Here is a 22,716-nt window from a genome sequence, read left to right on the forward strand (position 1 = left end):
GTTGGTTGTGGCACAGCAAGGGTTACATTTTCCATAACTCATTCTTCAACATATCTAATAATATAATAAAATTTAAAGAATAATTTTCCTTCTGGTTTATAAAGGGCATTTTTATCAACTTCTAGCATTTTCCATATGTCAATGTCTTGGTTAATTTTTGGAAAATGGATTTCTTCTTTAAAAATGTTATTTGAAGAGGATGATCATCTTTCATGAAGGGAGGAAGAGCCAGAGATAGTTCAACAAGAAAAGGAAAGATTTCTAAACATCTTTGTAGAAGATCTCCTCTTTTATGATATCATCACCTTCAGGTTCCATAGAAATGTAAAGAAAGAATATTAGTCAAGATTTAAAACTCAAACCAAATAATAAGATATTAATATTATTCTTAGCACTCCATCCTAGCCAACGATTTTCAAAACGATAATAACTATAAAATATTCATATATGCATGTTTCTATCGAAGTCTGGACTTATACCCTGTTCGTTAGGATACTACCATAACTTTTTAATAATCATGAATATTTTGCATGATGAAGGATTTGTGGCACTAATTAATAATGACACGACATTAACTGGGCCCACGGTGAATAGTACCATGTGAACAGTAATGGCATTAAAAAAATTAACGGTCAAGGTTTATTTTACTACGAATTTAAAAATTTAGAGTTTATTTTACATATTTTAAAAGGTCAGAGTCTAGGGCGCTTTTCGAATAAGAGTTCATGGTTCATTTTGCTCATTAACCCTTTTGACAATTACATAATTTCATTGTAAAAAACAAGTTTACAAATTTTAAATTTTAAATTTAGATTATTTATATAATCTCTTTAACTTATGTCATTTTATAATACGTGATGAACAAAAATATGTTTTTACAAATTTTTGAAAACATACACAAGTTTCAATAAATTTGATAAAAATAAAAATTAATAAATTTTATAATATAACAAAAATTTGAAAAATTTATTTATTACAATTTTTTTAGTTATAGAGAAAAATTATTTTGTCGGTAGAGATAGAAATTTATGTCGCATATATTTTAATTTTAAGGAAAGTTTATGTGTGCTTTCAAAATAAAAGGGTTAAGTCATAATACAGGGATAGTCAATATATTTTACTCTTAACCCATTTGAAAATGAACCGTCGAGCCATGTTTTATTTGGGCTTTGGATATGGGGGCTATAGTTAGCTTCCTAAATTAGATTCATTATACGCTTTTAATTTCCGGATATATTATTACATTTGAAAATAACCATCCAACGGTCACAAAACCACTAGCCGTTGAGTGTTTTAAAACCGTAAAACCTGACGCTCCTGGTGTCCACAGACAAATAGCCACAATGTCCTCATAGTCTTCTGGGTTTATCAACAAAAAATGGTGATTCCTCTCATGAGGACAATCCGATCTCCGTCAAGCCCACAAGCTTGCAAGGTAAAATATTCTCATGTTTGAATGAATTTATGTAACTGGAAATTAAAGTTTGAAGGTTTACGCGTTTCTTCCCTCTGTTTCGGATTAAATATTAGGAGAGCCACTGAAACTCAGGGTATCTCCTGAATCTTTCTCTCTTAGGGTTCCCCCATGTGCGAGCGTCAAATCTCTACGACGTGATCACCGAAGGTGGTTGGAGTGTCATCGGCGGCAACTGGTTTTACTGCAGAAATTTTGGGGATCGGAGAACTGGATTGAGTCGTGCTAGAAATTTGTGGTGTCTTTGTACTGTTCAGAATTCCTTCTTGATTCGTAGGGGAATACAGAAGATCTTTGTCTTCTTTCACCAAGATAATTGGATCATCTTGCTAGAGGCCATGAGTGACCAACCATGCCACAATGGGCAGCTTCTGAAGAATGTCTCTAACAAGTGAATAACGAGGGAATAATTTATACAATCTAGAGGGCGGACAGGATCTTCCTATAAATACTGCAATTGAGGAAAACTATTTCAAACCCTTCCTCATGGAAATAACTCAGATATGGGTCTATCTTTGAGGTTTTTATATTGTAGATTCATTAAGTTCTACAATGCGTGATTATACGATGTTTTGGAATTCTAAGTTGGATGCTGTTAAAAATTTTAATATTGATGTGAAAGAAGATTAGTATATTTAAGTTTGTCCTGATTTAGCTGATGCCTTGAGAAGACATGATGATGGTTAGAATCAAGAATGACTTTTATGGGAGTGTTTGATCTTTAGATCAGATGGCACCATTCTTCTCTACTTCAGACTGTCAACTGAATTTGGTATGCTAGTGCTTTCTTTTTTATATTGTACTGTGACAAGATTTTGTTTATCATAAATGTATGTTTGGCTGCGCTCTTGGCCTAGAAGAGCTTAATTCTTTATTGAATTGAGAAAACAGAGCCTTTGAATTTTTTTTTAAAAACAATATATTTAGAATAGTGAAGGATAAATATTTAATTAAAAAAAGACGAAACTTGGGCTATGAATTTTGTCAAACATTTGATTGATATGATTTTTTTTTTTGGTTTGAAATTATTTATGACTGAATTGTTTATATGAATTTTTTTTTTCATATATTTTTTTTTTAGGCTTATAATTTGGCCTTTTTAGCTAAGTTGGGTTGGGAAATTTTACAGGAACCAAACCACCTGTGGGCTAAAATCTTAAAGGGGGTTTCATTTCCGAAGAGTGGTTTTGATGAGGCTTAAAAAAATGGAGTAGGCCGTCCCGGATTTGGTCTAGCATTATTGAGGGAAGAAGAGTGTTATAGAAGGTGAGAGCCTATTTTACTGTAGTGCTGTCTATTGTAAAAAGTCTGTGAAACTTGGCAAGCTAGAAACACTGGAACGAACACATATTCCTTCTTTGTAATTGGTCAAAATGTGCATGGTTTGGTAGCTCTTTATCTTTTATTGGTTCCATTGAATATATTTATATATATATATATATATATTTATGTATATCAGAACTTTTGAGAGCTGGCTTTATATGTGTTTCATTAAACTAAAACTGGATGATTGACAAAAAGAGGTCGCGGCTATGACTTTATGGCAAAATGGAAAGAGATATTTCCTAAAGGAAATAAACTGAAAATCCTGTTTTCTTAGATTCAAAGGATCTTGCTTGTGACTAGCTTTTGAACCAGGTTTCTTCCTCTATATTATGCATTTGATAATGATAATTTGTTGTTCTGTGTTGGATTTGAACAGGAAAATAAGAAGTCAAACCCATCAATTTTAAACTAAATAGATTTGGAAAATTCGTATTTGTCGACGAAGAACACTAATTCCGCAAAGGACCACCCGCTGCAGACTGAGCTAGATCATGCGGTATATATGTCTTTTTCACTTTGTTTTCCTTCAAATCTGTTTCAATTTCAAATTCAGTGCAATAATAATCAATTCTATGTCTTTCTCTGATTAAATTGTTGAATTCTTCTTTGTTTTGTTGTCAGCTTTTGTTCTAATTCTGACATCAATTGTTTGGTCATTGTATTCCTCGTCCAGAAAACATGAATGATATTTGTAAGAGAAAATTGCTGATCCAGTGGATTTGACCAATTACGAAGTGAGCATACATCATACTATTTCTCTCTCTCTCTCTCTCTCTCGCTACATGCACATACAAATAAACTTATGCACACACATCACACTCTTGATTAGGATGGCTAATTCACTGTGATAAAATTCAGGTGCTGCAATGTACAAATTGAGGTTATAATTACTTGATAGAAAGGTTCATTTTCTAAAAAAATTTGAAAGTCACGTTGCACACCAATAAGTCAAACAAGGAAATATAACCCTTATAATAATTATGTGAGTTGGGTTGGGGAATTTGCAGAAACCGAATCAATCAACTTCTGAAGGAAGAGTGTTAGAAGGCAATGTTATTCTCAGCATTGGTAATGGAAAGGCCACTCGTTTTTGGAAAGATCCTCGGCAGCCAAGTAAGCACCTATTTTCTCTTATTTTGTCCTTTTAAGGATTTGAAAAATATGCCATTTATGGCTGAAGTTTTAAAGAGACGAGGGAATTTATGACACTAAGATTGCTGTGTGTTTATTCTTCTACGCCAAGGAGAGAAGATAGATGGGTATATAGACAGGGTTTGCATCATATAAAGTTCACCTAGAATAATGGAAAATTATTTAGGACGGCCAACTATCTTGCTAAGTTGGCTCTTAGTCTTCCCTATGATTTTAACCTTTTTGACCAATCACCTACTTAATAGGTTTGGGTAGTTGTAGTTTTTTCTTTTTTAGATGTTCAATTGGTTTTCCTTCTATCTCTTCTGTTTGTGGTTCGTACTCTTTGGTTGTTCTTATGTTGAATGAAGCTCCCAGTGCATATTGAAAAAAAAAAACAAGAATAATGAAAAAGTATTTGGAAGATTAGAGTTTCACATGAAGTTAATTTCTTCCTTAAGAGGCTGCTGATGCTATTCCTTCCTTTTGTAAATTTAGAAACATTTGGAATTAAAAGAAGTCGTCATGGAAGAAAGAAATAGAGACTGGAAAAGAGGCATACTTTTTTGATTTAATGAGCTTTCTAATATATAAATGAACCTAATATTAACTAATGAACATCCTAATAATATTTAATGAATGGAAAATATTTCCTAAATCTAAACAAAATGAATCTTCATAAATAATATATCCTAGCACTTTCCCTCAAACTCAAGATGCTTGAAGTGATTCTCGGAGGATGAATCACTGAGCAAACAACTTGGGAGTGACTCTCAAAAGCTTGAATCATTAGGCAAAAAACTTAGAAGTGAAGAAGCTAGGTACGGCCAGAACGTACTAGCTTCTCTTAATCCTAGGGAGAGTGATTCTCAAAAGCATGAATCATTAGGCATAAAACTTAAGAGTGAAGAAGAGGTATGGCAAGAACACACTGGCTTCTCTTGATCCTATTAGGAGTGATTCTTGGAGGTTGAATCATCATATAGAAGCAAGGTATGGCTAAAACAAAACTAGCTTCTCTCGATCTCCAACAAATTTGAGAGTAAAGTTGGTAATTTTGGCAGGTCAGGGTTAAAGTATCCTATCTTTTTAAAAAAACTCATATAATTAAACCCAAACTTAACTTTCTTCAGTTGGGTTTTGGCTAGCCCCTTAGGCTTGGCCAAAATTATCAACTCTATATACACATAGAGTCAAAAATTTTAGTAACCAGGCTTATTTAGGTTAGACTGAATTTGGGCTAGGCTTATTTGGATTTGGCTTTAGTATGCCACCTTTTCAAAAAGCCCATCATATAACCAAGCCTAGCCAAAATTATCGACTCTATATACATATAGAACTTGAAATTTCAATAGCCAAGCTTATTTGCATTAGGCATAAAATATGCTACCTTTTTAAAAAAGCCCAAGCCTGGCCTTAACATTTTTTGGGTAGGTTCGTGGCTTGAATTATTGACTCTATTCAAGAGTAATTATTGGAGGCATGAAATATGAATCACTATGAGGCAAACTCAATAATGATTCATATTTCATGCTAGCTTCTCTTAATCCCCCTAACAAACTTGGGAGTGAATTACTAGGAGGCAAACTCGAGAGTGAAAAAAATAACGGTCGTAGTAAACTAGCTTCTCCCCTAGCAAACTTGGGAGTGATTCTTAAAGGCATGAATCTCTAGGTGGCAAACTTCAGAATGATTTTTGCAGGAATGAATCACTAGGCCAAAAAATTTAAAAGAAATAAACAATAAAGAGGGAGGGAAGGCTCATTTATCTATATAAAACAAATCTTCAACCTAGACAAAGTATAAATATAATTAACTATTCTAATACCATGAAAGAAGTTATTGGGAGAAAGAAATGAAAAGTGATGTACGAGTATTATTGATCTAAAGAGCTTACAATATATAGATGAACTTAATAATAATTAATAAATATCCTAATAATATTTAATGAACAGAAAATATTCCTTAAATCTAAGTAAAATAAATATAAGGTTTCAATTAGTTCTATTAATTTTATAAAGTATCTTTCATTAACTTAACACCGTTAGTTTCAAATGATTACATTATTTTATAAAATTAAATCTAATATGTCAACATTAGAGAATATTTTAAAAGATTTAATGTAAAAAATTGTGATGAAACTAACAATATAAAGGGTTAATGAATTAAAAATATGCTTTATAAAATCAAAGAACTAAAATAAAACCTTATATTAAAGGACTAAAGGATTTTAGCCATAAATATTAGAAGATAACAAATCTAAACAAAATAAATCTTCATAAACACAATATATCTATTAGAAAAATTCCTTTAAAAGAAGGAAATTGTATTTGGACTTTTAGTAAAGCAACCATGGATTAGAATGTTAGGACATGTCGATCTTGGTCCAAAATAATTTGAAATGAGACATAATAGAAGGGGGAGAAAGTTGAGTCGAGATGAGACATGAGTTGAGCATCAAGACATCTCATCCGATAAATTTCTAGAGGAGGAATATATGTTTCAATTTCAATATATATAATATAAAGGACCAAACGTATACTTTAGCCAATATTTAGATAAAATAATATATATATATAAAGTAAAGATGCATAAATTAAAACAAAGATGCAAAATATAAAATATGCAAGAAATTAAAAGATTACCAAAAATGTAGTAGTCTGCATCATCTTGATGAAAGATGCAGAAAATAAAGAACAAAAATTCAAAACAAAACTAGAATAACAATAGCTTGCACAATCAAAACAAAAGAAAAAAATTGAAGTGCAAGAGAGTAAAAGAAATAGAAGAAGAAAGTACAAGAAGGTAGAAAAAAGTTAATGGAAAGCTTCATTGAAGGAGGCTTACAAAGAACTCTTCAAGATCTTGAAAGGGACATTACAAGCCTTTATATAAACATTTGGAAATGTATCCAACTATCAAAATCTATTTAATCTAATAGTTCAGATTTCATCTTAACAATCTTCATCCAATAATAATCTGCATGTTGCCACTTGTCAACAGTTGAACTTTTTAATTCACTGGTTAATTTTCTTCAAGGTTAATGCTAAAGCAATTATCTTCATTTTCTTGTGTGAAGTCTTCTTTAAGTTTTCTGTTGTGTCAATTATCAAAGCAATCTAATTGTCCTTCATTCTCTAACAAGAAGAGTGTACTTTTTAATTGATCTCTCTATCTGAGGTAATGAGCCGGGTTAACAATGATTGCACCACAGAGACACATCGGCTCTATAGTCTTGAAAGCTTGCATAACACCTCAAGTATGAAACCCTTTAGAGAATAGGATATCTGATAAGTGGATTGGTATATAAGTGCCAAGCAAAAATCTAATACATATAGTTTTGATAAAAATTGTAGAAAAGCAGGAAAGGAATCATTTACAAGGTTAATTTTTAATTTAAAATATGAAAATTCTTATTTAATGGCTAAGGGTAGAATTTTCTCATTAAATCCAAGATAGTCCCACCATTTTATAAGCAATTGAGGAAACTTATTAGGATTCCACTCTTTTTGAAATAAAGTAATCATGTATGAGTTTAATATTCATTCTGATATCAAAACATGTTATGCCAAACATAAACATAATTTTAATAGTTGTAAGATTAAGCACTTTTAATATTTGCATAGTAAAGTGGGTTCATGTTATCAAACACTTCATAAAATCATTAAATTTTTATTTAAGGCTAGGGGCTTGAAGTGAAATCCTAGAGAACAGATTTGAGAGGCTACACATGGTTTAAATTTTTTAGAAAAAATTATGGCTGCATTTGGATAATTTCTATTGCCTAATCTAGCCATTGGGTGTTTTTAAGTTTCTATACAAGTTTAGATAACACAATTGTCAATTTGCTTTTTAGGCCCTCTCCTTCTCTCTAGTATCAAAATCTAAAGTGGAAGTAAGAATGTATTGATAAGATATAAGCTAAGGATTTCACTCCTTTTGAAATAAAGGAATCATGTATGAGTTTAGTATTCATTCTGATACCAAAACATATTATGCCAAACATCAACATAATTTCAATAGTTGTAAGAGTAAGCACTTTTAATATCTAGATAGTAAAGTGGGTCCATGTTATCAAACACTCCATAAAATTATTGAATTTTTGTTCAAGGCTACATGGTTTAGATTTTTTACTAAAAATTATGATTGCATTTGGACAATTTCTATTGCCGAATCTAGCCATTGGGTGCTAGTTTTAAGTTTCTATACAAGTTTAGGCAGCACAACTACCAGCTTGCTTTTTAAGCCCTCTCCTTCTCTCTAGTATCAGAGCCTGAAGTGGAAGTAAGAATATATTGATAAGATGTAAGCCAAGGGATTTCACTCCTTTTGAAATAAAGATCACTCCTTTTGAAATAAAGAAATCATGTATGAGTTTAGTATTCATTCTGATACCGAAACATATTATACCAAACATCAACATAATTTCAATAGTTGTAAGAGTAAGAACTTTTAATATCTGCATAGTAAAGTGGGTCTATGTTATCAAACACTCCATAAAATTATTAAATTTTTGTTCAAGGCTAGGGACTTAAAGTGAAATCCTCGAGAACAAATTTGAGAGGCTACACATGGTTTAGATTTTTTAGAAAAATTATGGTTGCATTTGGATAATTTCTATTGCCTAATCTAGCCATTGGGTGTTTTTAAGTTTTTATACAAGTTTAGATAGCACGACTGTCAATTTGCTTTTTAGGCCCTCTCTTTCTCTCTAGTATCAAAGTCTGAAGTGGAAGTAAGAATATATTGATAAGATATAAGCTAAGGGATTTCACTCCTTTTGAAATAAAGGAATCATGTATGAGTTTAGTATTTGTTCTGATACCAAACATGTTATGCCAAACATCAACATAATTTCAATAGTTGTAAGAGTAAGCACTTTTATATCTGGATAGTAAAGTGGGTTCATATTATCAAACACTCCATAAAATTATTGAATTTTTGTTCAAGGTTAGGGACTTGAAATGAAATCCTGAAGAACAGATTTGAGAAGCTACATGGTTTTGATTTTTTACAAAAAATTATGATTGCATTTGGATAATTTCTATTGCCTAATCTAGCCATTAGGTGCTAGTTTTAAGTTTCTATACAAGTTTAAGCAGCACAACTACCAGCTTGCTTTTTAAACCCCCCTTCTCTCTAGTATCAGAGCCTGAATTAGAAATAAGAATATATTGATAAGATGTAAGCTAAAGGATTTCACTCCTTTTGAAATAAAAAAATCATGTATGAGTTTAGTATTCATTCTGATACCAAAACATCTTATGCCAAATATCAACATAATTTCAATAGTTGTAAGACTAAGAACTTTTAATATCTGCATAGTAAAGTGGGTCCATATTATCAAACACTCCATAAAATTATTGGACTTTTGTTCAAGGCTAGAGGCTTGAAGTGAAATCCTAAAGAATAAATTTGAGAGGCTACATGGTTTAGATTTTTTAGGAAAAATTATGATTGCATTTAGACAATTTCTATTGCCTAATCTAGCCATTGGGTGCTAGTTTTAAGTTTCTATATACAAGTTTAGGTAGCACAATTACCAGTTTGCTTTTTAAGCCCTTCCCTTCTCTCTCTCTAGTATTAGAGCCTGAAATGAAAGTAAGAATGTATTGATAAGATGTAAGCCAAGAATTATTATATATCAGATCTTATATTAATGTGTTAATATCATTATTTTCTTCTTAGTTTATTTTTTTCTTGGTAAATATAAATGAAATTTTTATGATTGTTGTGACGTTATAGCAGTAAAACCCAAATGGTAGAAACTCATATGCATGAATATTTTGTGTGTATTAATCATTTTAAATCAATGGCTAGGAGAAAGTACTAAAACAATATTAATATTTTATATTTAATTTGATTCTTAAATCTTGACTAATATTCTTCCTTTACATTTTTATAGAATTTGAACGTAATGATATCTAAAAAGAGGAGATTTACAAACAAATGTTCAAAAAAATTTCCTTTTCCTAACGATCTTCTATCTTTGGCTCCTCCTCCTTCCATGAAAGAGGATCATCCTTTTCAAACAACATTTTTAGGAAAGAAATCCACTTTCAAGAAATTAACCAAGATATTAATGATTGAAAAATTTCAAAAGTTTGATAAAAATGCCCTCTATAAAATTGAAGTAAAATTTTTTACTAAATTTGAAGATGTAATTCCTGTCAACCCCTTAAAAAGAATTTTTTTTTCCTTCTATCTAATAAATCCATTAAATGCCATTGCACATTAGATGTGTCCAAGTTGCCAAGAAACCTCTAATTAAAGAAGGATTAGATGTCTCTTGTCTAATTTTTTAACTTAATGTTAAATATTATGGAAGCTAGCTTGCATGCAAGTCCAATCTATTTCTATAATTACCAAAAAAAAAAACCATCTACCTTATGGATAAACCATCATGGATGTTTTAATATTAAATGTAAAATTACAAAGCTTTCATATAAGAACATTATAGATGTTTTAATACCAAAGGAAGATGGTTATGCCACTGTATTCTTGACTGATAGAGCCAAAGCAAAGTCATCTTTCCTAAAGTCATTCAGTAGAATGATATTGGGAATATTAGGCAAGCACTTTAGGGAATTGTAGGATTTATGTTTGATAGAAGAATTCTTTTAGAGAAATCTCTTCTACAACATGAACATCAATGACTAACTTTACAATTGTACCTCCAAAATTACCTAGGCACTCAATCATACACTTATAAAGTCTAAATACTTCTTCCAATATCCCTAGACTAACCTACCAAAGAGATGAGGAAGATCAAATATCTACATTATCTCTAACTTTAACCTTATTTATGAAATTAATGTCATTTCATCTAATTTTCAAATTAATAAAAAATCTCTACAAAAGGAGTTTTACTCCATTGAAAATGAGTTTGCTAGGATCTGGCTCTTTGAATTTATAGCTTCCTTGAAATATTGCAAGTGAGTGTTCCATTTTTTGAATGGTTTGAAGCTTATGCTTTAGACAATAAATTGGAACATCTATTTGCTAAATCAATTAATGTAACTAAATCATGGCATGCTCCTAAAGGAATTTCCAGCTACCTTATCAAAGAAATTTAATAGATTCAAAGCTCCCTTATCAAAGAAATTTCTAGCTACCAAGCCTTCATGATGACAAAAGAGCGCCTTTTTTGGCATCTCCTTTTCAATAGAAACAAACTGATAAGAAAATTAGTTTCAAGGATATTCAAAGTTTTATGGAGCAAAATAATTATACCAATGAATACCTCCAAATTTTAGGAGAACACCTTAACTTAAAAGCAAAACCTACAATAGAGGTCCCATTATTCAAACCTTTTTCATATACTACCTAAACTTAAAGCATTATTTTGGATATCCTGCCCAAACCTCCAAGTCACAATCACCAAGAAATTTAACCACTTCATTAAAATCAAATAAGAATCCTAAGATAAAACGAACCTCCTTTAATTGGAGAACACCCTCAAAATATTTTTGTCTAAAAGCTATAAAAGCTACAACCCTTAATCTCCTATCAGAAGAATGCAAGGATCATAGTAAGCATTGCTTATTAAACACTTTATTACTAATAATATTTATGAATAAATATAGATAGCCAAATAATATCCTCAACACTCAAAAAATATATAATATCTCTTTCATAGCTCATTGAGAACCTAAAAAATAAACAAGTGACTACGGCTAGCCTACAAAACAAATAGATTCTCAGTTGCCTAAAGTTGTACAGAAACTTAAAACCAGCTACATCCCATGGCTTAACATGGCCATAGAAATTGTCAAGATTGAACTAGAATTTTTCCCAAAAAAATCGAAACCATATAGCCTCTCAAATCTTTCCTCAATTGTTTCACTTCAAGCCCCTAGACTTGAACAAAACCCAACAACTTTATGAACTTATCTTAGTGGACACTGAATCCATAACCTTAAGACATAATACCACAAGGACCCACTCTACAATGTAGATATTAAAAGTGCTTACTCTTGCTGACTGGGGTCAAAATCCTAGTAAACTAAAGATATTCTCAGACGAATTTGAGCTAATGGGATACAATTATTAGGATTATGTTGATGCTTGGTATAACATATTTTGGTACTAGAACAAATACTAGCATTATACATGGTTCCTTTATTTCAAAAAGGACTGTAATTGCTTTAAGTTTCCCTAGTAGTTTATAAAATCATGGGACTACTTTTAATTTACTGAGGAAATTCTACCCATAGCCATAGCCATTAAACAAGGATTTTTATATTTTAAATCAAAAATTAACCTTATAGGTGATACCTTTCTAGCTCTTTTACATTTTCCATCAAAACTATCATTATCTTGGATTTTACCTTAGCAATACAAACTCACCTAGCGGATATTGTATTCTCTAGAGGGTTTCACACATAAGGTTATACAAACTTTCATGACTTTAGAGCTGATGTCTCTGTAGTCTAATCATGGAACCCCTAATAGCTCATCACCTCATATACCAATAAGTTTCTCAACTAAAAAAGCTAGATTCATGCATGCTTGGCTTCAACCTCATATACAAAGACATTTATTAACTAATTAATTAAAAAGTATACTCTTCTTGTTGGAGAAAGAAGGACAATTGATTGCTACCTTACCTCTACTAAAGATGATTGCTTTGACATTAACCTTGAAGAAGATTAACAGTTGAATAAAAAGTTTGACCAATGATAGTTGACATTGACTATTGACCAAGTGCTGACTGTTGACAAGTGGCAACATGCAAACCATTGAATGAAGATTGTTAACCATTAAATTAAATAGATATTGACCACTAGATGCATTCCCAAATGTATATATAAAAGCCTTGTAATGTCCCTGTCAAGGGAAAGTTTTTAGCTAGGGAGAAAGAGAGAAGAAAGAGGTCTTAAAGAGAGTTCTATTTATAGGCCTCCTTTTCATTCTTCAACAAACATTTCCATTAACCTTTTTCTACCTTCTTGCACTTTCTTCTTCTTCTATTTCCTTTACTCTCTTGCACTTTATATTTTTTTCTTTCACTTTATTTTTTTCTAGACTATATGGACTATCACTATTATAGCTTTGTTTTACATTTTTCATTCTTTATTTTATGCAACTTTTAGTTTTTGATAATATGTGATCTAACCAAGCAGTCCATCTACCTCCTACTTCTCTTATCCATTCCCCAATTTTTCTTTTCTCTTCCGTTTTAGGCCATCTCTTTGGTACACACACAAACACACACATGTATTATATGTTCTTATACCTTTATAACCATTTAAAGAAATAAATATGTTTTTAAATCATCTTAATTATGCATTATATCCTCAAAAGTCAAATGGATGTTATCTACTAAGCTTAATTTAAAGTAGTTAATATTGAAACATACTAAATGTCAAAACATGAAATTTGTTAGGAAATAAGGGTCAACTGTTTAAAAATGAACAAAAAAGGAAGGCTTTCTTCGGCCAAACAAAGGATATTTAAGTAATTAAGGTTAACTAAAGGCTCGTGCACTTTAAATAATGGTCATAATCACTTTTCCTATAACCAATGCATAAGTGTAGTCTCAAGCAAGAGAGAAAACAAGTTCTAAAGAATTAATAATACCAAGAAACAAAGAACTCTCAACAATTGAAGGCTCCTTCCATATAGTCTATTTATTACTTCTCTTAATCAATTACACTTAATTAAATGGTTTCTTGCTTTAAAGCAGATTTGAACTAAAAATAATAACATTTCAAGAGTTAAAACTCAAATGCAAACACTAACATCACATCCTTTTCAAAACTCAAGATTGCTTACAAAATAATTTTTTTTTTCTTTTTTGCAAAACTTTTTATAAAACAAGGATTTATTATCTTTAAAGGTGCCTATTATTTCAATTTCTCCTATAGCAACTATTATTTCTTTCAATGGAGGGTGTGTTGTTGTAACAAATGTATTATTTCTACATTTTTAATTTCTAGTTCTAGTTCTGTTAAAACTTATAAAAGGGTGATTATTTTCTATAAAGGGATTAAATATTTAATTATTATAAGTATACATTTCTAACCATTTAAAGAAATAAATATGTTCTTTTAATTGCCTTAATTCTTCATAATAAGTTTCTCTAATTTTTTTTTCTTTCTTTTTTTAGAAAATATTTAAAAAACCAATTTCTTTTAATTGTCTCAATTCACCCATCGCTCTTTTTTTTTTCTTCTTTCTTTTGATTAATGGCTGCTTTTGTCTACCATTTCTTTATTTATTTTTTTTGTGACTTTTATTGTGGTTACTTTTGCCTGTCGACAACTATGTCTTGTGTTTGAAGCTGCTTGCGATGCTTGGGATGCTACTTGTATAAGAGAGGCACATTCCTCTTTTGTCTTGGTAGCTGCCAACTAGGCCATTAGCTTGTTCTTTTTGCTAGAAAAGCAGTTGATACAGTAGCTTGTTCTTTAATTAGTTGTGAAATTGCCTTAATAGTGATTTTAATCCACCCACGAACTGCTTTTGTGCTTGCAAATTCTTGGTTGTATATTTATCCCACTACTTTATTATGAATCTTCTAATCAAATAGTTGACTGTAGGGCAAGGTGCTTTTTCAATTACCACTGAGAAGCACCAACTCATAACATATGGTATCCTCATATGATAAAATAATAGAATGGCTTTTCATTTCTTTAAAAGTGGTCTTTTCTTTGAAACATTCATACCCTTGTGTGACCTTCAGAGGAAGTATTTCTTCACTAGTCCAAAAATATGGAACCATTCAAGGAACCATTTTTGAAAAACTATTTTGACAATCTTGATCCAACCTGAAAAATTAGGAATCTTCATAATTTTTGTAATATAAAATGTGATATCCTCAATGAAATATAAAATATATTATATATTTAGGAGTGAATTAATTAATGTTATGGTAAAAAATATTATAATAATGAGAGAAATTAGTTAATATCTTAAAGGATGTCACTAAAAAAAATAGTGGATTAGTGACAAATAAATTTCCATGGCTAATTTAGCGACAAAATGTTCTGTCGCTAAAATTTTATCATTATTCTGTCACTAATCCGTCAGAGATAATTTACCAACTAAATTTACAGATGACAAATTCTGTCGCTTATGGTTATGATATCATATTCCAATTTAGTGATGGAATTTGCTGTCACAAAGCTTTCTGTCATAATTCTGTTATAAATATTTTTTTTAATTTAATTATTTATAATATATATTTAGATACAATTTACTTAATAATTTATTATTATGCTATAAATAAATAATTTAAAAAGTATAATTTAAAATATTTAAATTATTTGTATATTATTAATAATAATTTAAATTGTATACTTAATTATTCTTATTTAAAAATAAAAAATAAAATAATATAAAATAAAAAGTTAAAATATTATATATTATATAGATACAAATTATAATAGAATATATTTAATTTATTAATATAATTATAATTATAATAAATATTTTTCAATTTAATATAAATTTATTATCAAAAATAATTTTTTAAATAAAATATAATAGAAATAATTATTATATATAAATTAATTTTTCCATATTAATAAATAAATATAATGTTAACAAATTAGTAAATTTAAATACTATATTGAATAATAATTTAAATAATACATTTATTAATATGTGTGTGTGGTTAAGTATTATATATTTAATTTATCAATTAAGATTGAAAATTTCTTTCAGCTCAACTGGCAACATGGGTAGACGCAAAGGCACATAAGAGTATGAGGTTACAAGTTTGAACCTAGTTGAGTGAAGGTAAAAATATTTGACATGGCAGTGACAAATGACATAGCGGTGAGGTGGCACTGGTTCACTGAGTGACTAGGTGGTGGTGAGATGGCATTGGTCCACCAGGTGACATGGCAATGATATTTTGGTCCATCTAATAAATTTATGATGGAATTAGCAATGGAATAAGCCCGTTGAAAAGTTAGCGACGGAATTCATAGTGACAGAAAATTTATTTATAGGAAATTAGCAATGGAATGCAATTCCGTTGCTAACGAATTAATGACAGTGTTTTACCATTGAAAATATTTCATCACTATCCATTTAGCGATAGAATTTTCATTGATTAGCAACGCAATTTTCCATCACTTATTTTTCCATCACTATACAGGTCAATATGCAATACAGTAATGCATCAAAGTTGATCCCACAGAGATTTAAACACAATGGCAAGTAGGCATTGAATTTCCAATTTCATTTAAGTCAAGAATGTCACACGTGATAGTTTATAAATAAAAAACACTAACAATTAAGATTCAAAAGCAATTGATTCTGCCAAACAACAATTTCATAAAAGAGATGACCTAAGCTCCTAATCCCTTGTTTACTTCTTAGAATCTATTTCCTCTAAATTACAAAAGATTAATTTTGTTTGGTTAATCTAGAGTCTAATTAGTTTAAATTGTCTTCTAAATCAATTACAACCCTCTCTTAAATAATAATGTAAATGTTAACACAATTATCCAAGAGGCATTAAAAGTTCAATATGATTATATGGGTCTAAGAGGTATATTCCTATCCTAATAATAAATTAGAATAAATTCTAATCCCATATTACCTAACCTCAAAGTCCATTTAAGATTTTCTTTTTCAAGACAAACCCTAAACCCCTAAATCTTAACTCAATGGTGGCCAATCATCAAGCAAGTCACAATAAATAAGATTAAGTAACCTAAAACTAACATTAATCAATCATAGAATGACAGGAGAAAATAGTATCTAATACATAAATAAGTTCATAGTTACTTAGATCATGAAGAAAATCTAGCTATACACTAGTAAATTTAGTCCCATAGTAGCAAAATTAAGAAGCCAAACTAAAAACATTGGAGAAGAAGGAGAAAAACAGATTAAACTAGAAGAAATCACAATATATGGATGAATCCTCTTCCACCAAGTTCCTAATTAGTGCCTAGCCTTCAAAATTGCCTCTTATGGTCTAGAGAACTTCCCAATAGTCAAACTCGCTCAAACCCTCATGTTTTCTCGCTTTTCTATTTAAAAAAACTAATGTTGTGCGTTTATGGTACGAAATCAGCTACAGCGAGCTTCATTTTTTGTTTAAAATTTGCCTTATAATACTAACCCGCTATTACGGCTGCTGTAGCAGGTGATCATAACAATTCAATTTTTTTCATTAAATTCATTATATTTTCCTTATTCACCTCTTCCAAGCTCTTGTAGACTTTCCTAAAATTCAAATGACTCAAATTAACCAAAGAAACCATTCTAAAACAAAATCAAGGCACAATATTTATAAGACAAGCTAACAAACACCAAAATAAATACTAGACACAAGACAAATAAATAAAAATAACTAAATGACTCTCTAAAAGATCAATAAAACTCCTCAAAATATATAAAAATATAGAGAGTCATCAGATATTATCTTACGAAGCCATATCTATATTCGATAAAGATTTAATATTTCAAAAGCATTTAAAATGATTAAATTTAACTTTTTTCAAAATATATATTTTTATGAAAAACCTAAACCTAATGTTTTCTTTCTTCCTCCGCCGCCTTCTAATGTAATTAGATTTCTCCTACTACTCTTATACATTTAATTAAAGAGAGGGGAGGAAGTTTGGTTTTTGGAAATTCATAATGATCAGATAAAAATATTATCTATAGGTGATACTCATGAGAACTCCTCAGCTAGTGTTAAGTCTTAGAGTGACTAAAAAAGGATCCCTACTAACAATCCTAGTCTTAATTGTTTCATTTTCCTCTGATTCAATTAGGAAGCAAACTCCAAATGTTTATTTATGTTCAATGATCCCATATCATAAGAAATTGTGTCAAGGTTTTAACTTTGATTAATATTTTATTTCAACAATTAATAATTTATTAAGAGTAAAGTATGTGTTGATGATTATGGGTATAGATGTTTTAGTTCAAGAGATACTTGTATATTCTTTTTTTTCAATTCTTTATAATTTTCCCTTTACTGTTAAAATCAATTATACTTCCAATTTTTATGCTTTTAAAAATGAAAATTAATTTATTGTCAATAAATGAGTTTTTTAGCTATTGGTATTTATTTAATTTTGTCTAATTATTTATTTACTTATTTGTTTGTTTGTGCCTATGATTCATTTATTTAATTGTATGATGTGTGTAAATATGTAGAAGTGTTTGATATATTAGGTGAGTATCCTCACTATGAGTTATATGACGTGTTGTATATTATATATAGGTAGGATGGTTATTCCTCACCTATGTACAAGAAACAAACACATATATATTATATGGTAGGTGGGATGGTTATTTCCCACCATGGATATTGGAATGTATTAATGAAAAGCTTTGTTATAGTTGGAAGTGTGGTAACATATGTCTTGTGTGATGATTTGGCTCATTACAAAACTATTGGAAATTGGCGTTTCTTAAAATATAGATTTTGAGTATGTATTCTTAATTATAGTAGTTTTTTTTTAAAGTTAGTTTGTGAAAAACTCATGTGCAACTTTTGCTTCCCTTCCATGTACTTTGTTGTTTGTGCTTCACTGAATCAGTGGTAGACTCTCCCCTTTACATTCATTATTTTACATATCAACATATAGTTAAGTAAAGTACTCTGGTATTAAATGTTGTGGACAAATTAGGTAGGACAAGTTAGAATAAAGATGACGTGAAATCTTATGGTATCATGACTACTATGGAGAACTAGTGTTGTAGTAGCATGTCAGTTCAATAGTAACATCAAACAGTTATTTAATTGACATAAGTATTTATTCATTGATTTTGATGATTCTATTACTTTTATTTTAGTATTTTATGCAAACCATGATTATGATTTTTTTTTTTTTAAGTTAGTCTTTTTTAAAAGTTTTCATAAGTTTGGTTTAATGTAGTTGAGTTTTGTCCTAGGCTGGCTAGGCCAAGTGAAATTGTGTTTGCTTAGCCTATATATAATATCTACCTTGACATTACTAAGACAACATACTTACACCTCATTGTGATAATCAAAATTAATTAAAAATCTCAAAAAAAAAGTTATCACAATTAAAGGGTTTAAAAGTAATTAGTTTAAAATAATGGGATCCTAAGAAAAGCTTTATTTTAAAAAAAATGTTCTTTAAGTTCAAACCAAAGTTTAAAATCAATCAACCATATTAATGGAAGCATGAAAATCAAACAGCACTTGAAAACAAACTAATGTAATTGGAAATTTTCTAAAAAATCTAGCCCATCCACCATAACGCAAGCCACACCTGCTGTAGCGTATGACACAGAGGCATAAGTCCCTCAAAAGGTATTTGCACTACGATGCAAATGCTATATACAGCAGTGTGCACCTACTGTCATGACAACAGATTACTATCATGACAGCACTATAAAATTTCAAAGCGTGTCGTTTTATCATCCGACGTTCGATTTGAGCTGTTCAAGTGTCCATACTAAGATCTTCGAGCCCTCTGGCTAATGGCATTAGTTTCACACTTAAATAATCATTTTTTAAAAAGATAGACACCCAAACACAAAATGGTTTGTTTTCACCCAAAACACTTTCTAAAGGTGTCCAAGACATACCACCAAATGCCATTAACTATAGAATCACTTTGATTACCTCAAATAGACCACGCGTAATATGACAAGTCAATCATATCACATAATTAAGCATTTATATTCAAAATGACCACCAAACCTCCAATTTACAATAACACAAAGAGGTGGATAAAACTTAACACACATATTGATTTGATCATTTTGACACATAAATCACTTCAAATATATCACTTGTAATTGTATCATGGCCAAGCACACTCATTTAATCACAACAATAGCAATCTTAGGCTAAGATACGCACACTTCACATATTCTTACACAAGTTATAACAAAACAATGTCATGTCCTAAGTTGGTACTATATTATAGCAATATTCAATACAAACCTAAAAAGAGGAAAGGAAATAGCTATACAACAATGATCTTCACTCTTCAATCATCCCTTCCTTTCGTTACCCCTACCGAAGCCCTCACCTGTAAAATATAATCATGGGATGAGATAAACATCTCAGTAATAGAATAATTTATTACTATTAATTAACATGCACAACTATAAGAGAGTAAAGCTATTAAGCACCAAAATATACTTTTAGCATATTACAAAATACTCTTTTCCATGAACATAGGTCATTCATCACTAACATGATCATTCTACCTTCTGAGCCTCCATATCACCCCGATTAAAATTATAGACTCTTGAACCAAATGCACATTCACAATAGTCTAAGCTTACCTTTAATGGTAGAATCACCTGGCCAATAGTATCCTATCCCATGTCTAGACTATGGTCGCCCCCTATTGCACATGAATCAGGGTATCGTTACTCCAACACCACATCACTGATACTAAGGAGCGTCACTCTCCAATGCCTTATCCTGCATGGATACTAAAGAGAAAATCTCCAATATCATATCTCATTAGGCACTAAGGAAATATATGCCATATGGCTTCTACCACTCTTTCCTACGGGTGAACTCTTATCCCCTAACATGCTCATGCTCATACCCATCATATATAACACATATATGTTTTAAATTTCTTAGCCAATGTATATAAAATTTTCACCATTCTCATCGTTTGTAAATAGTTTTTCATTCACAAAATTACATGTCATAATATGCAAGCTTATTAAATCTCAATTAATAAATTAAATATCTACTCATAAACAGTTAAGCAATATAATCAAATGATTCTGTTACCTCAACCTTTTGTCACACACAAAAGGGTTACCGTGGCTCAACATTAACTCCACACATTCTAAATGCATAATAAAGCTCGAGCAACACTTAATCTACATAATTAAGTGACAATTATCAATTATCACTCCAAATGACCCTAAATTCTCTAGGTTCTAAGTATCCATAACACTCTAGTTCCTTATCTAACAACACCAACCATTTCAAAACACTCCAACCATCCTATTAAACATCCCAACATACCAAAATCATCATTTAATTCCCCATATTGTCTCAAAACCTTCAAATTATACTTAGGGTTCGTTCAAACCCTCAACCAAAATTTTAAATCACCATAAAACTCATAAACATAAGGTTAAAGGCTTGATTTAACTCCCAAAGACCTTAAATAAGCCAAGGGCTTTGATCTAAACTCAAGAAAACTAAGACCAAAGCCCCCATTTCCTTAAAAGTTAGAATTTTCACATAATGAGGGAGAGGGAGAAGAAAGGAAAGCTCACCCAATGTATATCAAGCTTGTAAGGCCTCCAAAATCACGTTAGAAGCAAGCCCTAGTAGCCACAAGCTCCTCTCCATTGCTCCTCTCACATCACCCTTTTCTCTTTTTTGATTTTTGGTCTGGTTTGCGATCTGATAAGTGCAACTTTTGCACATACGCCACAGTGCATGACACAGAGAATGCCACCAAAATTTTAAACTCCCCTCTGTGCCATGACCTACTTAAATATTGACATAGCCTTCTTCTAAGGCTATCCAAGAATCTACAAACTATATTAGTCACCCATAAATGTCATTAATCAATAATTTATCTAAATTGACTAAAATTTCCTTGGAAACACTAATAATTCTTAATTTGAAAACTTAAGATGTTACACTATGTGCCGGTCACAACTTAGATTTTTAGGTTGTGACAAAAACATTGTCCATACCTCTTTATAATGAAAATAATTATAAACTAGATTATGGTAATTTATGGAAAAAAAAAATCTTGGAGGTATAAGGTGAATAACCCTAAGTGGTTGGAGTTAATACCTTATGAATTTTTGTTTGGCTATAAAATCCTCCTCTTTTTCCTTGGTGATTAATTGTGATGGATTTTGAAGCCACCTGGATTAATTCATAATATCTATTATTTTTCATATTGATTGGAATATAATTCCAAATGCCTTCTTTTTGATGAAGATGAAATATTGCTTGTATGGTATAGGATATATTCTCTCTTTAAAATATTTCCTGTATGGTATGGGATGGGCTTGGTCTAAAGTTAGATGTTTCTATCACATCTTTATCTGTTTGGATATTGGTAGCTTGTTTATATGTCTATGGTGGCTCAAGGGATTGTGGAATATAATCCTCTATTCTTAATGGTCAATTTTTTGAATTATGAGAAGTAGATGGCTTATTGGCTTTTGCTTTCCCTTTGGCTTTTGAAGTTGTAGCTTCACTCATTTCAAAAAGATATTCACTACAAAAATTCTCTTTCTTTTTTCCTTTTATAAATTATATTTTAAAATCAAAACAACATAAGATTGCTTGCCATCTAGCAAAAATATGCTTTAAAACTAAATTTTTTTCATTTTTCTGTAAAACGTCTTTTATGACTTTATAGTAAAACAATTGATAAAAACTTTTAATTTATCAAATTGTCCTAAAATTTTGACACACATAAAATGATTGATAAAATCTCTTTTTTTTTATAGTAAAATATTATTGTTGAGCCTTTGCCTATACCCTTGAGTGAAATCTGACTATTTTCTCTTTATCTACCTCTAACAATTTTAAGATTCCTTTGTATCTTGTTTCTAAAGGATCCATATCTACTATCTTAAAGGCTATAGGATTAGCTATCCCTAAACAAGGTAGATTTTTGACTTGTTGTTTTACTTGCTTAATTATTTTTGTTATTTTGTTTGCCATTGTGGAGGTTTTTCTATAAGTTTTAAAAAGTATAGCTTTCTTTATTCTTATCCTTGTAAGGAAATCTGTCACATAATTCAAGCATCCTAAAAGTCTCTATAATTGATTTTTATTTGTAACTTTATCTGAAAAATTTGTCTACAAATACTATGACTCTACTGGT

General features: G+C 30.3%; 1 long non-coding RNA gene across 3 annotated transcripts; it reads left to right on the forward strand.

Moving 5' to 3' along the window:
• Positions 1 to 1,338: 1,338 nt before the first annotated feature.
• On the forward strand, positions 1,339 to 15,869 carry LOC129321218 (uncharacterized). 3 transcript variants are annotated; one of them, XR_008595959.1, is made up of 7 exons: positions 1,339 to 1,435; positions 1,577 to 2,246; positions 2,604 to 2,740; positions 3,177 to 3,296; positions 3,474 to 3,534; positions 3,808 to 3,913; positions 15,602 to 15,869. It is a non-coding gene; the product is annotated as an uncharacterized LOC129321218 (long non-coding RNA). The 3 variants fall into 3 exon arrangements; XR_008595957.1 differs by lacking the exon at positions 2,604 to 2,740; XR_008595958.1 differs by lacking the exon at positions 2,604 to 2,740 and having other exon boundaries at positions 1,347 to 1,435; positions 1,531 to 2,246.
• Positions 15,870 to 22,716: the final 6,847 nt, after the last annotated feature.

Source organism: Prosopis cineraria, unplaced genomic scaffold (assembly GCF_029017545.1).
Source record: "Prosopis cineraria cultivar Desert tree isolate PC_DT_omini unplaced genomic scaffold, ASM2901754v1 PC10, whole genome shotgun sequence".
In the NCBI taxonomy this organism is placed as follows: Eukaryota; Viridiplantae; Streptophyta; class Magnoliopsida; order Fabales; family Fabaceae; genus Prosopis; species Prosopis cineraria.